The sequence below is a fragment of the Phyllobates terribilis genome, unplaced genomic scaffold (assembly GCF_046119375.1).
Source record: "Phyllobates terribilis strain yellow unplaced genomic scaffold, ASM4611937v1 Scaffold_4__5_contigs__length_816908805, whole genome shotgun sequence".
Lineage (NCBI taxonomy): Eukaryota > Metazoa > Chordata > Amphibia > Anura > Dendrobatidae > Phyllobates > Phyllobates terribilis.
The window spans coordinates 490,610,321-490,626,584 of NW_027362764.1; positions in this window are offsets into that span (position 1 = coordinate 490,610,321).

The window sequence follows — 16,264 nt, forward strand, 5'->3', positions numbered from 1 at the left end:
TCATCATGACATTGGCAGTGACAACAGAGTTGATCGGAAAAAAAGCCACTGCTCTGTCGATGTAATGTCAGTGGAAGCCAGTGAATCGCCGGCAGGAGCGATCTTTGCCCTCTATGTACCGGCAGAGATCGGCGCCACGCACAGCTGGCAGGTACATAGCAACTACCTGCCTGTTAGTTCTTAGGCTAAGTGCCCACGATGCAGAAATGCTGCATATTTTTTCCGCTTCTCCCTGGCAGGAAAAACGCATGCGGTTTTTACATGCGCTTTTCCCGCCAGGTAGAAGTGTTTGTCAAGCGTTTTTGCATGCATTTCTGCATGCGGGTTATCAAGCGCTTTCCAACCGATTTTAGCATCACTTGGAAAAGTGCTTGACAACTTGTTCACACTATATAAATTCATGCAACCAGCATGGATTTATATAGTGTGACCAAGTAATAGTTTAAAAAAAAGAATAAGAATGGTAAAAAATAAAAAAAAAAGATTATACTCACCTTCCGATGTCCTCCCGGTTCTCCGCTACGTCCGGTGTCTTGGGCGGCTTGCAGTGGTGTGAAGGACCTGCGGTGACGTCATTGAGTCATGTGACAGGTCACATGACTCAATGACGTCATGGCAGGTCCTTCACAACACCGCGACCCATACAGCAGACCAGATGGAGGGGAGAAAATACCAGGAGGACAAAATTATTTTTTTTACAGGTTCTATGGTACCCAGGTCTGGATGAGAGTCTCCTCTCCTCGAGACCTGGGTACCATCCACACATTGAACCGTGTGATATCCGCATGGGCACATGTAGTCATGCGGATGTCACGCGGTCCAATGCAAGTCAATGGCGGCGATTACGCTGCGTGTCCGCAAAATTAATGGACATGCACAGCACATGCGGATTATCATTGGGGACCATGGGGCACGTATTACCAAGCGTTTTTTAAGCGTTTTCGCAGCGGAAATTCCACAGCAAAAACGCTTGAAAAACGCATAGTGGGCACGCAGCCTTAGGCACATTGTAAAAATAAAAGTCCATCTTCTTCAAAAATTTTATTAAGCTTTATTTTAAGTTTCTGGCTAATATGTCAGACACAAATGTGAGCACTTTGTGGATATTAAAAAGGAACAATTGACTTTTATACCAGAGATAAAGAATTATATTCTGTAAAGTACACAAAAGGGCAAAGTCATGGCTATAATTTTGATAAATTCTAATCCATCATTTTTTTTTTTTTTGCATAAAAAATATTTTACAGCAAAATCTGGAATGATGACACTTCTATTAGTAAAAACGCATTGACAAGTTGATCCTCTCAATTCTTATCCTCTTATCCGTTACTATGACTCTGGACAGCTTCCAGCAATTAAAGACACAGCGTAGCCCATTCACTGAATCAAAATTCTTTCACGTTCCTAAGCACAGACTATTGTTTACTAAATATGGGCCTAAAAGTTCTATACAGGAGAAGAAGTAGTCATTTAGCACCTGCCAGACTTCTCATCAACAACACAATATCCTGACACGCAGATCTTTATCTGCTCCCAGACACCCAGCAGCTTCATGCCTCCTCAGGAAGATAGTACATTTTTGCTTTTCATTTGCTGGACAGATAAGAATTCCCACGTCAGGCGTCTATGTTAATCTCTAGCTCCCATCATTCTTAATAGGGCACAAAAAGAATTTGCAAAACACGATTATTTTGCATTCTGGCAGATAACATTCTGAGCCACTGGAATATTAAAAGCTTTATATGCAGCTGGCCTTTCAAACAGCTGAAGGTATAATCGCATGAAGGTGTATAAACATAAACATGTCTGCTTACACCATGACCTAGCGTGAGATTCAGTTTTACTTATTGAGCATTACGTATTCCCCTAAATATTCTTCTACAATATATATGTGGAAATAGTCGGTGAGCGTTTTTATATTGTGATGGTATCTTTAGCCAACAGGGGGTTGCGATAACAGGACACCCCACTAGCTGAAGTTGCAAGCATTTTATGTATATATTGGGTATTGCAAGTTTCCAAAAAATGTTTTATTTGGTGTCTCTCACCATTCCTAAATGAAGGAACCTCTACTTAAATTACATTAAAGGGGTTGTCCGGCCTTAGGCTACCAGACTTGTAAATCTTCACATCGAGCGCACTGCACACTGTGAGGATTCTCCAATGCCGACACCGGGAGCAGCGGGAGCATGACCACAAGTTTCCTTTTTTGCTCCCCTTCTTTTCAGAGCCAGAACTTTTTTATTTTTTCGTCAATATGGTCATGTGAGGGCTTATTTTTTGCAGGATGAGCTGTACTTTTAAAAGCTATCACTGGTTTTACCATATTGTGTGCTGGAAAACGGGAAAAAAATTGCAAGTGCGGTAAAATTGCAAAAAAAATGCAATTCCACAATTGTTTTTTTGTTTTTTTTTATACCATGTTAACTGAATGCTAAAACTGACCTGCCATTATTATTTTCCAGGTTATTACGAGTTCGTAGACACCAAACATGTATAGGTTCTTTTTTATTTAAGTGGTGAAAGTTTGCTAAAAAAAAAAAAAATGGCGCCATTTTCCGAGACCTGTAGCGTCTCCATTTTTCGGAATCTGGGGCCAGGTGAGGGCTTATTTTTTTGCGCGCCAGGCTGACATTTTTATTGATACCATTTTGGGATAGATCCGATGTTTCAATCGCCCGTTATTGTATTTTATTGCAATGTTACGGCGACCGAAAAAACGTAATTCTGGCATTTGGAATTTTTTTCTCGTTACGCCATTTACCGATCGGATTAATTCTTTTTTTTATATTGATAGATCAGGCGATTCTGAACGCGGCTATACCAAATATGTGTATGTGGGGTTTATTATTTTATTTTGAATGGGGCAAAAGGGGGGTGATTTAAACTTTTAAAAACATTTTTTTTACACTTTTTGTTTGCTTCAATAGTCTTCATAGGAGACTAAAAGCAGCAATTACCTTATCGCCTCTGCTACATAGTGCTTTACAATTCACAGACATTATGGGCACTGTCCCCATTGGGGCTAACAATCTACATTCCCTATCAGTATGTCTTTGGAGCGTGAGAGAAAACTAGAGAACCCCACACAAACACAGGGAGAACATACAAACTCCTTGCAGATGTGTCCCTGGTGAGATTTGAACCCAGGACCCCAGTGCTGCAAGGCTGCAGTGCTAACCACTGAGCCACCGTGCTGCCCATAGAAGGTGTTTCTGATTGGTTAACACTTAGAAGAACCTCATCAGCTACAGTTTGTCTCTGACATGTCAACTATTCATATTAATGTTATCTACTTAATCAAGGAACATTTTTGACATAACTTGCATTGTTTTCCATATATTACAGATATATGGAACACTGGTGTTAAGTCATTTAAGAATGTTTTTATGTGTATATGGTGTATGTCGTGAATAATTACTAGTTATGTACTTAGGAATTTACTCTAATTCAGCTAGCTAATGGAGATATTAATTTTTGCAATAAGTTTACAAAAAGAATGCTTGTTCTACAAGTCAGACTTCAAAGTATCCTGTGGCTGCCTTGGATGCCTTACATAGCATTGATGCATTAATTTTAGCAGTGAAATAAATAATTGAATATATATTTGGGCTTTTAGACTCTATAAGATCATCCTCATGTAAGACCTGTCACCACTAATGATTATGTCTATTGCACTGCCTCTCTTTTATTCCAACTGAGGAAGAATAAATTTGCATCTGTGTGCAACTCAAATATTTATGCATGACTACAGTGGTAAAAAAATGTATCTCTGAATGGTTCTACACCTTGTGATGGGGGAGATATGTTTCATTTAGGCTATTTGCTTCAGTGATGTGAAACCTGGAAGTCTTCTCCTGCATGTTATGTTCTGATAGGGTTAATCAGCCATTTTTAATGGGCTAGTTTTTATGTGAACAGCTGTAGAGTGGGTGGGAGGCTGTTCACCAGATCTCCACCCCGGGGTGTGATCTGGGATATAAATAGCCAGCATGTTGAGTCATGTGGTGTTCAGTATCTGGAAAGGCTAGCTCCAGAGAGAGGATCGATCATGCAGTTGTGTGCTAAACCTGAACTATGTGTGGTGTGAGGCAGTGACAGGGATCGTATACGAGGGATGGTATATATCCCCCAGATTATGTACAGAGACCTATTAAACCCATTGGAGTGCATTGCAGTCACAGACACAGCTGCGGCTGCAATGCAGGAATGAAGGTGAGCATTGACCTGGTCAGGCTATCTGGCTAAGGCAGATTAAGTAAAACCCGGCAGGGCCTTCATTTCTTGGGGGAGGCTACAGGAAGGCAGTGGGGCGGCCTCCTCCCTCCAACCCGGGTTTTCCAGTGACTCTTGCCACAGGTCCTTTAAAAACCCTGCGTTAAGGATTAGTGTTGTTCAGCTTTTGGGACCTGCTAGGAGCATAGCAGGAAAGCTCGGTGGATCTATGAGTAGCTGAACCCACGCCTGGGAAGGCTCTATACCCGTCAGGCTCTGAGCGGCCCGGCGTGGCCGTTGCCCCCGGCAACCGTTGTTATGGACTTGTGTTAACCCGGCTGCGAACCGGAGGACTTTCTGTTTACCTGTGAGTTTGCTGAATAAAAGCTGCTTATGTTGGACTTGCTTGGGTCGCTGCCTTAGTTACTGCACGGTGTGAACACCGCCGCCCTACAGCTGTTAATCCTTATATAAGGACTGTGCTGTATCTTTTTATTTTGATTTGCCGTTATGCCGTGTTTGGGCTGTGTTTGTTTTATGAACTCTAGATTGGTGTATGCCGTTTTTTAAAAAAACAATCCAAAACTTAAAGAGACAGCATTCTGTGTCTACCTCCATGTACAGCCGAGCAAGCCACTCTACCACAACCTGTAGACAGGGTAGGACTGGCCTGGTGGGGTATCGGAGAAATCCCCAGTGGGCTTTTCCTTCAGAAGAGAGGGGGAAGAAGAGGAATAAAAAAAAAGCCTGCGGTTTTTAGAGGCACATGCCTATATACCTGTATACTATACACTATATACAGAGCTCCTGTATATCATGTCACTGGTGATCACTGTATTACCTGTACACTGACATTATATACAGAGCTCCTGTGTATAATGTCACTGGTGATCCCTGTATTACCTGTACAATACAATACTATATACAGAGCTCTTGTATATGTAGCATCGGCGTCCCTGCCCTATGCTAGGCAGGGACGCAGTCCCTCTCACCTCAGCGCTCCTCACGTGGGCCCCTCCAGCGCTCCTGTCTCTGTCGGCGCAGCGGCGTCCCTGCCCCATGTCAGACAGGGACACCGTCTCTCTCGCCCCCTGGCTCCTGGCGCGGCTTCTCCCTGCGCTCCGTTCCCTGCTGTGGCCGGCGCGCGTTCCTCCTCCAGCAGAGTGCTTAGGGCGCGCAAGCACGCACTTCCCCCCTCTTAAAGGGACAGCGCGCATTTTCCTAAAGAGTCCCCGGCCAATGGCCAGAGGACTTCCCACATTTAAGGCACCTCCTCCAAAATGGAGGTGCCCGAGCAAAGTTGTTTGCACTGTGTCTGATCTGTGCTTCAGCCCTCAGGTCCCGCTGCTAGCCTGACTTCTCGTCCTGCCTGCCAGCCTGTTATCTGCCCGTTACCTGCCGAGCCTGCCAGCCTGCTCACCTGGGAGCGCTCACCTGTTACCTGCCTGTTACCTGCCTTGGCTACCTGTCCGCTCACTTGGGAGCATCCGCCTGCCCTGTCTGTCAGACCGCTCACCTGGGAGCGTCCACCAGTTACCTGCCTGTTACCAGCCTCGTCTGTCAGACCGCTCACCTGGGAGCGTCCACCAGTTACCTGCCTGTTACCTGTCTCGTCTGTCTGCCTGCTCACCTGGGAGCGTCCACCAGTTACCTGCCTGTTACCTGCGGTGTCCGTCAGCCCGCTCACCTGGGAACACCCACCAGTTACCTGTCAGTTATCTGCCTCATCTGTCTGCCCGCTCACCTGGGAGCACCTGCCTGTTTCCTGCTGGCCTGCCTGGAGACCCTGCCGTCACTTGCTGTGACTACCTTCCTGGTAAACCTAAAGACTGCTACTTGCCCTGCTTTCTCGAACTGTGACCACCTGTCGGCTGCCAGAGACTTCCGCCTGCTTGCCGTGTCCATCCGCCATACCGGTCAGTCCCAGCCATCTGACCCGTGGGAGCCACCTGCTCTCTTACAAGGTCGTCCCCAGAGTAGCACCTGGTCCCTTAGCCCGGATCCTCCCTGGTCACGGTGTCGTTAGCTGCCGTACGACCAGGGTCGCTTTGGGTGGATACTTAGTCACGCCCCTCTGGGTCCCTCCTTGCACCTTGGCACAGAGGTTCCACCACCCGGACCCGTAACAGTATATAATGTCACTGGTGGTAATAACAGTGTTGTTAGTATTGTGGTTTATATTCATGAACAGTATTGTAGTATTTGGTCACTATGTGGTGGTAATATGTGGTCTGGTCTTGGTGTGGTGGTATTTGTTCCTTGTATGTGGTATTATTCGGTCACTATGTGGTGGTAATATGTGGTCTGGTCATGGTGTGGTGGTATTTGTTCCATGTATGTGGTATTATTCGGTCACTATATGCTGGTAATATGTGGTCTGTGTAACATTCCTGGCGGCGTGCTTGCATGGTGCACCACCTCCCATTATGCAAGACCGCAATCTTACCTGTCAGTTCCGGCTGCACATTTTGTTTCAGTATCTGCTGTGTCCATGTCTCTTGTCTGACTGCTTAGGGCGTCGGCGCGGCTTCTGCCTGTTTCTTATAGCTACTGTGTGCACAGTCCTAATGCGTCCCCAGCCTATTGCTGTGAGTCACTGGATACTTAAACCCCCTCCACCCAGTAGGAGGTGCCTGAGCAACACTTTCACTCAGTTTGTCTTTTGCAACTGAATTGCCAGGTCCTGTCCTGACTCTAGTCTGTTTCTGCCACCCTGGGGGCTGAGTACCCAGGGCCTCTACCTGTACCTGTGACTTCTAGTCAGTTTCTGCCACCCTGGGGGCTGAGTTCCCAGGCTCGTTCCTGTATCTTGTTCCTGGTTCAAATCCTGTCTGAACAGTGTCCTAGTCCGTTACTTATTTGTCTCTATGTCTGTATCTTCCTTCTTTCCTGCAGTATCTGAACCTGCACCTAACTCCAACTCTTTGTCTCTGTACTTCTGTTTGTGAGTCTTGTGTCCACTCGCTACTTCATTGTAGGTACCTTGTGTGTATCTGGTTCTACTCGTTCTGTTTCCCTCCCTCTGTATCTAATTCCTGTATTCCATCTATCTTCTTGTGTTTTCCAGTGTGTTCCATGTGAACAGAGCCATGTCCTGTCTACCGCATCTGCGGGTTTGCTTTGCTCTGCTTGTTCACCGCATCTTCGGTTTTGCTCTGCTTTGCTTGTCTGCCGCATCTGCGGTTTTGCTCTGCTTTGCTTGTTCACCGCATCTGTGGGTTTTGCTCTGCTTTGCTTGTTCACCGCATCTGCGGGTTTTGCTCTGCTTTGCTAGTTCACCGCATCTGCGGTTTTGCTCTGCTTTGCTTGTTCACCGCATCTGCGGGTTTTGCTCTGCTTTGCTTGTTCACCGCATCTGCGGTTTTGCTCTGCTTTGCTTGTTCACCGCGTCTGCGGGATTTTGCTCTGCTTTGCTTGTTTACCGCATCTGCGGTTTTGCTCTGCTTTGCTTGTTCACCGCATCTGTGGGTTTTGCTCTGCTTTGCTTGTTCACCGCATATGCGGTTTTGCTCTGCTTTGCTTGTTCACCGCATCTGCGGGTTTTGCTCTGGTTTGCTTGTTCACTGCATCTGCGGGTTTTGCTCTGCTTTGCTTGTTTACAGCATCTGCGGTTTTGCTCTGCTTTGCTTGTTCACCGCATCTGCGGTTTTGCTCTGCTTTGCTTGTTCACCGCATCTGTGGGTTTTGCTCTGCTTTGCTTGTTCACCGCATCTGCGGGTTTTGCTCTGCTTTGCTTGTTCACCACATCTGCGGTTTTGCTCTGCTTTGCTTGTTCACCGCATCTGCGGGTTTTGCTCTGCTTTGCTTGTTTACCGCATCTGCGGTTTTGCTTTGCTTTGCTTGTTCACCGCATCTGCGGGTTTTGCTCTGCTTTGCTTGTTCACCGCATCTGCGGTTTTGCTCTGCTTTCTTTTTTCACCGCATCTGCGGGTTTTGCTCTGCTTTTCTAGTTCACCGCATCTGCGATTTTGCTCTGCTTTGCTTGTTCACCGCTTCTCCGGGTTTTGCACTGCTTTGCTAGTTCACCGCATCTGTGATTTTGCTCTGCTTTGCTTGTTCACCGCATCTGCGGGTTTTGCTCTGCTTTGCTTGTTTACCGCATCTGCGGTTTTGCTCTGCTTTGCTTGTTCACCGCATCTGCGGGTTTTGCTCCGCTCTGCTTGTCTACCGCACCTGCGGTTCTGTTCCTATATCCCAGTCTGTACTTGTTCCTATCCTGCCTGCGTTTCTACTTGCCAGTACCCGCCTGCATGTCAGCCGTGCCTCCCTGTGCCCACCTGTTTGCATGCCAGCCGTGCCTCCCTGTGCCCACCTGTCTGCATGCCAGCTGTGCCTGCCAGTGCCCACCTGTCTGCATACCAGCTGTGCCTGTCAATATCCACCTGTCTGCATACCAGCCGTGCCTGCCAGTACAGACCAGTCAATATGCCAGTTTAACCTGCCTGTTCCTGCATTCCCCGGTGTGGGTCAACAGCTGTGACCGGGGTCTGACCTGGAGTAGCACCTGGTCTCTCTGCTCGGTTCCTCCCTGGTTCACGGAGTCGACTGAGCCGCCGTGTGACCTTGGTCGGATCGGGTTGATACTTAGTTACGCCCCTCCAGGCACTCCTCGGTTCATGGTACAGTGGGATCACTAATCACGCTCACGCCAGTCTGCCCGAGCGTGTGCGTAACAGTCTGGTCATGGTGTGGCGATAGTTCTCCCTTGTATGTGGTATTATTTGGTCACTATATGCTGGTAATATGTGGTCTGGTCATGTTGTGACGGTATTTGTCCCTTTTGTATGTGGTATTATTGGTGTTGGTATAATGGATTGTGTTGTGTATGGTGGTCATTTGTTCTCTCTGATATTAATTAGAATATTCTTTATTTCCATTAGAGATTAAATACTTGGAACAAGATGCACTTACAGGGGTTCTCCGGTGAAAAAAGTAATCACCTCTCCACAGAATAAGTGATAACTTATTGATTGGTGGGGGTCTGACTGCTGGGACCCAATTGGCAGAATGTGGAGCTTTTATCCCCATTATACTAAAGCGGCATGTGCGACTTGACCACTGATCCATTCGTTCTCTCAGTGGTTGTGAGCTGTGCTTTTGTTTTTTTCTGAACGCCCCCAAGAGAATGAATGAGGTTGCGGTCAGATATCCCACCTGCTGCTCCATTTTAAAATGGGGATAAGTGTCCTGTCAGGGTTAAAACTTCCCCATTCTTCCGATCGGTGCGGTTTCTAAAGGTTGGACGTAAATGATCAATTAGTTATTACCTACCTAACTTGTGGAGCCAGGCTGCCCATGGATCTGTGATAATTTGTTTTAACCAAAGAACCCCTTTAATGCAAACTACCGTAATTGTACATGTTATGGTGGCACACAGTAGATGTGCAGGAGCCGCCTGTGTCTTACAGTCATTGCTCCACTGTATCAGAGATAACTGCTTACAGATATGTGAATATAGCTGTAGGGTGGGCCCCTAGGGTCAATTCCCCCTGTGGGCCCCAGACACACCAGTCCGACCCTGCGTGTAGAGTAAAACACATAACAAAGCCCTTTTTCTCTCCAAATATTACAATTATTATCAATATTATTATTTTTCATTGGATAGACTTTCAGACTTTTGCCACTACCAGGCCAAAGAGAAAACAAGGTGGCCACCATTTTGTAGTAGCAATAGTTAGAGTATGTAAGTTAGGTTATTTTAGATATTTTTAAATAAATATTAATATTGTGAGAACTTCATAGCTATGTGCCACAGTCCATACCAACTGAACATTGTCGAAATGCATTAGGCTAGACATTATCGCTAACAATGGCCAAAATTAATCTATAAGATGAAAAGGGCCCCTTTTGGTGTCTATTAATGCGTGCAACCTGTTTGAACTGGTATTCTGATTTTTTTTTCTTTATACTGTATCTGGTTTGCCTGTGCCAGATCACAGAATCATAGAATCTTAGAATGTTAGAGTTGGAAGGAATCTCTGGGATCATCGTGTACAACCCCCTGCTCAATGCAAGATTCACTAAACTATCTCAGACAGATGTCTGTTCAGCCTCTGTTTAAAGACTTCCATTGAAGGAGAATTCACCACCTCTCGTGGCCGCCTGTTCCACTCATTGATCACCCTCAATGTCAAAAAGTTTTTTAAAATATCTAATCTGTATCTTCTTCCTTTCAGTTTCATGCCATTGCTCCTCATGTTTCCATGTGCAAATGAGAATAAGGATAATCCCTCTACATTGTAACATCCCTTCAGATATTTGTAGACAGCTATTAAGTCTCATGAAAACAAAAGAAAAAGGCTCACCAGAGATGCTAATAATAAAATCCGTTGCATGTGGTCTCAAACGGTGGGTGCCATATTCAGCTGGCAGACTCAGCAATAGCAGATTAGTAAAAGGAAATTCAGCATGTCCACCCGTTGATAATATTAAAAAATAGTTTGCTTAATTATTGGTCCATTAAAAAACAAAAAACAGTGACAAAGAGCAATAAACTCTGTAAGATATTTGTAGATAGACATTAAGTCTCCTATTAGCCTTCTTTTTTGCAAGCTAAACATTCCCAAATCCTCTAACCATTCTTTGTAGGACATAGTTTGCAGTCCACTCACAACCCAGGTAGCTCTTCTCTGGATTTTTTCTATGTCTTTTTTAAAATGTGGTGCCCACAACTGGACCTAGTATTCCAGATGAGGTCTGACAAAGGAGGAGTAGATAACTACTTCACGTAATCTAGACTCTATGCTTCTCTTAATACATCCCAGAACTGTGTTTGCCTTTTTTGCTGCTGCATCACACTGTTGACTCATGTGCAGTCTGTGATCTGTTAGTATAGCCAAGTCTTTTTCACACATCCTGTTGCTTAGTTCTATCCCTCCCATTCTGTAGATGTACTATTTGCATTGTCTGCAAATTAGATTAGTGTAATGCACACGCCCGGGCTGAGTGGCGTGTGCGTGTATATGTAGTGATTCCACTGGACCGTGCCGGAGAGCGAATGCCTGGAGTGGCGTAACTAAGTATCCACCCGATCCGACCAGGGTCGCACGACGGCATACGACGCCAGTGCACCAAGGAGGAACCGAGCAGAGGGACCAGGTGCTACTCCAGGACAGACCCCGGACACGGCTGTTGACCCACACAGGGGAATACAGGAACAGGCAGGTTACGCTGGCACACAGACTGGTGGGTATAGGCAGACACGGCTGGTATGCAGACTGGCGGATGCTGGTAAGCACGACTGGTATGCAGGCAGGGAGGTACTGGCAGGTACGACAGGTTGGAGCACCGAGTGGATAGGACCCAGTACAGACTGGGACTCAGGAACAGAACCGCAGATGCGGTGGACAAATACAGCAGAGTGAGGCCGCCCAGAGCGGTGAGCAAGAGCAGAACAAGACGAGACCGCCTGGAGCGGTGAGCGAGAGAAGAGCAGGACAAGGCTGCCTGGAGCAGTGAGCGAGAGGAGCAGGACGAGACTGCCGGAGCAGCGAGCAAAGGGTCAGAGCAGGACGAGACTGCCGGAGCAGCGAGCAAAGGGTCAGAGCAGAGCGAGACTGCCGGAGCAGCGAGCAAAGGGTCAGAGCAGAGCGAGACTGCTGGAGCAGCGAGCAAAGGATCAGAGCAGAGCGAGACTGCCGGAGCAGCGAGCAAAGGGTCAGAGCAGAGCGAGACTGCCGGAGCAGCGAGCAAAGGGTCAGAGCAGAGCGAGACTGCCAGAGCAGCGAGCACAGGGTCAGAGCAGAGCGAGACTGCCGGAGCAGCGAGGAAAGGGTCAGAGCAGAGCGAGACTGCCGAAGCAGCGAGCAAAGGGTCAGAGCAGAGCGAGATTGCCGGAGCAGCGAGCAAAGGGTCAGAGCAGAGCGAGACTGCCGTAGCAGCGAGCAAAGGGTCAGAGCAGAGCGAGACTGCCGGAGCAGCGAGCAAAGGGTCAGAGCAGAGCGAGACTGCAGGAGCAGTGAGCAAAGCGTCAGAGCAGAGCGAGACTGCCGGAGCAGCGAGCAAAGGGTCAGGGCTCTGTTCAAACGGAACAGACTGGAAGGGAAAGGCAGAACCAGGTACACACAAGATACTTGCAATGAAGTAGCGAGTGGACTCTAACTCACAAACGGGAGTACAGGGACAACGAGTAGGAGTTAGGTACGGGATTAGATTCTGCAGGAAAAGGGAAGGTACGAACATAGAGAAAAACAGGTAATAGGCTAGGAGAGTATTCAGACAAGAACAGACACAGCAGCAAGATACAGGAGCGGGTCTAGGTATGCGGCCCCTAGAAGGTGGAACGAACAGGCTAGGAGCGTGTTCAGACAGGAACAGGCAAGATACAGGAACGGGTCTAGGTATGCAGCCCCTAGAAGGCGGAAAGAACAGGCTAGGAGAGTGTTCACACTGGCCTGGAAATACAGCCTCCAGGATAGGCAGAAGACAACAGGCTAGAAGATAGTTCAGACAGGACACAGTTCAGACACGGGAACTGATACCGCAAGGCAGGAAACATACAGGACCTGGCACATCAGTGACTGGACGCCAACTGACAGAACACAATGCTCAGGCATGGATTCCAGGGAGGAGCTGGGTTAAATACCAGGTGACAGACAGCAATAGGCTGAAGACGCACAAGGGGTGTGGCTGCAGCAGCTACAAGAAGCAGGAAGTGATCGGGCGCCGCCCTTAAGCAGCAGAAACAGAGGCAAGCAGACAGCATGGAGGGAAGCCAGGCTAGCAGACTGGACTGGAGATCAAGTGCGCGCTCTTGCACAGTGGGAGATGGACCACTATGCAAGGACGCCGCCAGGTATGTTAAAATTAGTTTATCTTCAGTTCCCTTATCTAGATCATTTATAAAAATGTTGAACTACACTGGGGCCAGGACAGAGCCTTGTGGTACCCCACTTGAAACACTCTTCCAATTGGATGTGCAACCATTTATTACCATCTCTTTGAGTACGATCACTGAGCCAGTTATGAATCCACCGTAGCCTTGTCAATCCCTTACTTGGTCATTTTTTCAATAAGGATAATATGAGATACTTTATCAAATGCTTTGCTGAAGATATACTATATCTACTGCATTTCCCTGATCCACCCAGTCAGTGATTCCATCATGATTCCATTATAGAAAGCAATTTGTAACATACCTGGTGGCGTCCTTGCATAGTGGTCCATCTCCCACTGTGCAAGAGCGCGCACTTGATCTCCAGTCCAGTCTGCTAGCCTGGCTTCCCTCCATGCTGTCTGTTTACCTCTGTTTCTGCTGCTTAAGGGCGGCGACCGATCACTTCCTGTTTCTTGTACCTGCTGCGGGCACACCCCTTGTGCGTCCTCAGCCTATTGCTGTCTGTCATCTGGTATTTAACCCAGCTCCTCCCAAGAAACCCTGCCTGAGCGTTGTGTTTCATTCAGTGTGCTCTTTCACTCTGAATGTGCCAGGTCCCCTTCTGTGTTTGCTTGCCTGCCCTTCCTGGAGGCTGTATTTCCAGGCCTGTCTGAACACGCTCCTTGCCTGTTCGTTCCGCCTTCTAGGGGCCGCATACCTAGTCCCGCACCTGTATCTTGTCTGTCCTGTCTGAACACGCTCTTAGCCTGTTCCTCCCGCCTTCTAGGGGCTGCATACCTAGACCCGCTCCTGTATCTTGCTACTGTGTCTGTTCTTGTCTGTATTCTCTTCTAGCCAGTTTCCTGTGTTTCTCTTTGTCCGTACCTTTCCTTTTTCTGCAGAGTCTGAACTCATACCTAACTCCTGCTCGTTGTCACTGTACTTCTGTTTATGAATTAGTGCTCCACTCGCTACTTCACTGTAAGTACCCTGTGGGTATCTGGTTCTCCCTTTCCCTTCCTACCTGTTCCGTGTGTACAGAGCCCTGTCCCCCCTGCTCTGCCTTGCTCACCGCTCGGCGGTTCTAGCCTGCTCTGCCTTGCTCACCGCTCCGGCGGTTCTAGCCTGCTCTGCCTTGCTCACCGCTCCGGCGGTTCTAGCCTGCTCTGCCTTGCTCACCGCTCCGGTGGTTCTAGCCTGCTCTGCCTTGCTCACCGCTCCGGCGGTTCTAGCCTGCTCTGCCTTGCTCACCGCTCCGGCGGTTCTAGCCTGCTCTGCCTTTGCTCACCACTCCGGCGGTTCTGGCCTGCTCTGACCCATTGCTCACTGCTCCGGCAGTCTTGCTCCGCTCTGACCCTTTGCTCACTGCTCCGGCAGTCTTGCTCCACTCTGACCCTTTGCTCACTGCTCCGGCAGTCTCGCTCCGCTCTGACCCTTTGCTCACTGCTCCGGCAGTCTCGCTCCGCTCTGACCCTTTGCTCACTGCTCCGGCAGTCTCGCTCCGCTCTGACCCTTTGCTCACTGCTCCGGCAGTCTCGCTCCGCTCTGAACTTTTGCTCACTGCTCCGGCAGTCTCGTTCTGCTCTGACCCTTTGCTCACTGCTCCGGCAGTCTCGTCCTGCTCTACTCTTGCTCACCGCTCCAGGCGGCCTCGTCCTGCTCTACTCTTGCTCACCGCTCCAGGCGGCCTCGTCCTGGTCTACTCTCGCTCACCGCTCTAGGCGGTCTAGTCTTGCCCTGCTCTCGCTCACCACTCTGTGCGGCCTTACTCTGCTGTGTTTGTCCGCCACATCTGTGGTTCTGTTCCTGAGTCCCAGTGTGTACTGGGTCCTATTCCGCCTGTGTTCCTACCTACTAGTGCCTCCCTGTCTGCACTCTAGCCTTGCTTGCCTGTACCTCCCTGCCTGCATACCCGCCTGCCTGCATACAAGTCGTGCCTGCCTATACCCACCAGTCTGTGTGCCAGCCTAACCTGTCTGTTCCTGTATTCCCCTGTTTGGGTCAACAGCCGTGTCCGGGGTCTGTCCTGGAGTAGCACCTGGTCCCTCTGCTCGGTTCCTCCTTGGTGCACTGGCGCAGTATGCTGTCGTGCGACCCTGGTCGGATCGGGTGAATACTTAGTTACACCCCTCCAGGCATTCACTCTCCGGCACGGTCCAGTGGAATCACACGCACACGCCGCTCAGCCCGGGCGTGTGCATTACACAATTCCATCATAGAACGCACGTTGGGGTGGGTGCCACATTGTTCTTTTTGCGAGGTAATGTATTGGGCTCATGCCCCATTCATGTGTTTATGTGCTTGCCAAAAATATTGTCACCGCTGATCATGACTCTTTATGTAAGCTTTAAAGGGAATCTGTCACCACTTTGGAGTTATCAGACCTCTACTATGGACTTACAGGGTATAGAAAAGTGAATCTATACATACCTGTATGCCCCATAGTAGAGGTTTGATTGCAGAGAAAAGCTCTTTAATTAATTATATTTTGTACAGACTTGGCGTCAGGGGGACGCCAAGCAATCCCCGCCTATGCGCTTATTATTCCCCCAAATCCCCGACCTATATGCTTAATTATCATATTCCCCCCTCCCTTGCACGTCACAGGGCCCTGTGACGTGAACTGTGCTCCCTGACTTCCCGGGCATGCACAAAGCGCCTCTCACATAGAGCGCGCTTTGCTTAATCGCTGCCCCGTCTGCCTGTGCACTGCGCCGCAGGTTTCTATTGCACAGGCGTCGGGAAGCAACAGTGACTAAATTGATTAAAGCACTTTTCTCTGCAATCAAACCTCTACTATGGGCCATACAGGTATGTATAGATTCACTTTTATATACCCCGTATGCCCATAGTAGAGGCCTGATAACTCCAAAGTGGTGACAGATTCCCTTTAATTTATAGCATTGAATATTTACATGGGACCTTATCCTAACACCTTCTATCTAAAATAACATAATGATATATTCACACTGATTATACTGTAGCTGTAGGTGTTTGACTATATTTGAGCCATTGGGTTTTTTGCTAGACTTTCATTTCCTAGGATGGTCACAGATTTCATTTGCTACTTGCCCACTATACATTGATTTGGCACATGCTTTTGCATGGCTTTTTTTAGGATACATATAGATTTCTTTATGTTAATATAGCTTCTCCATTGCCTTGTCATGATAGTTAGTAGTGATGAGCAAGCATGCTCTCCACTATTCGGTACTCGCCCAAGCATCTCAGTGC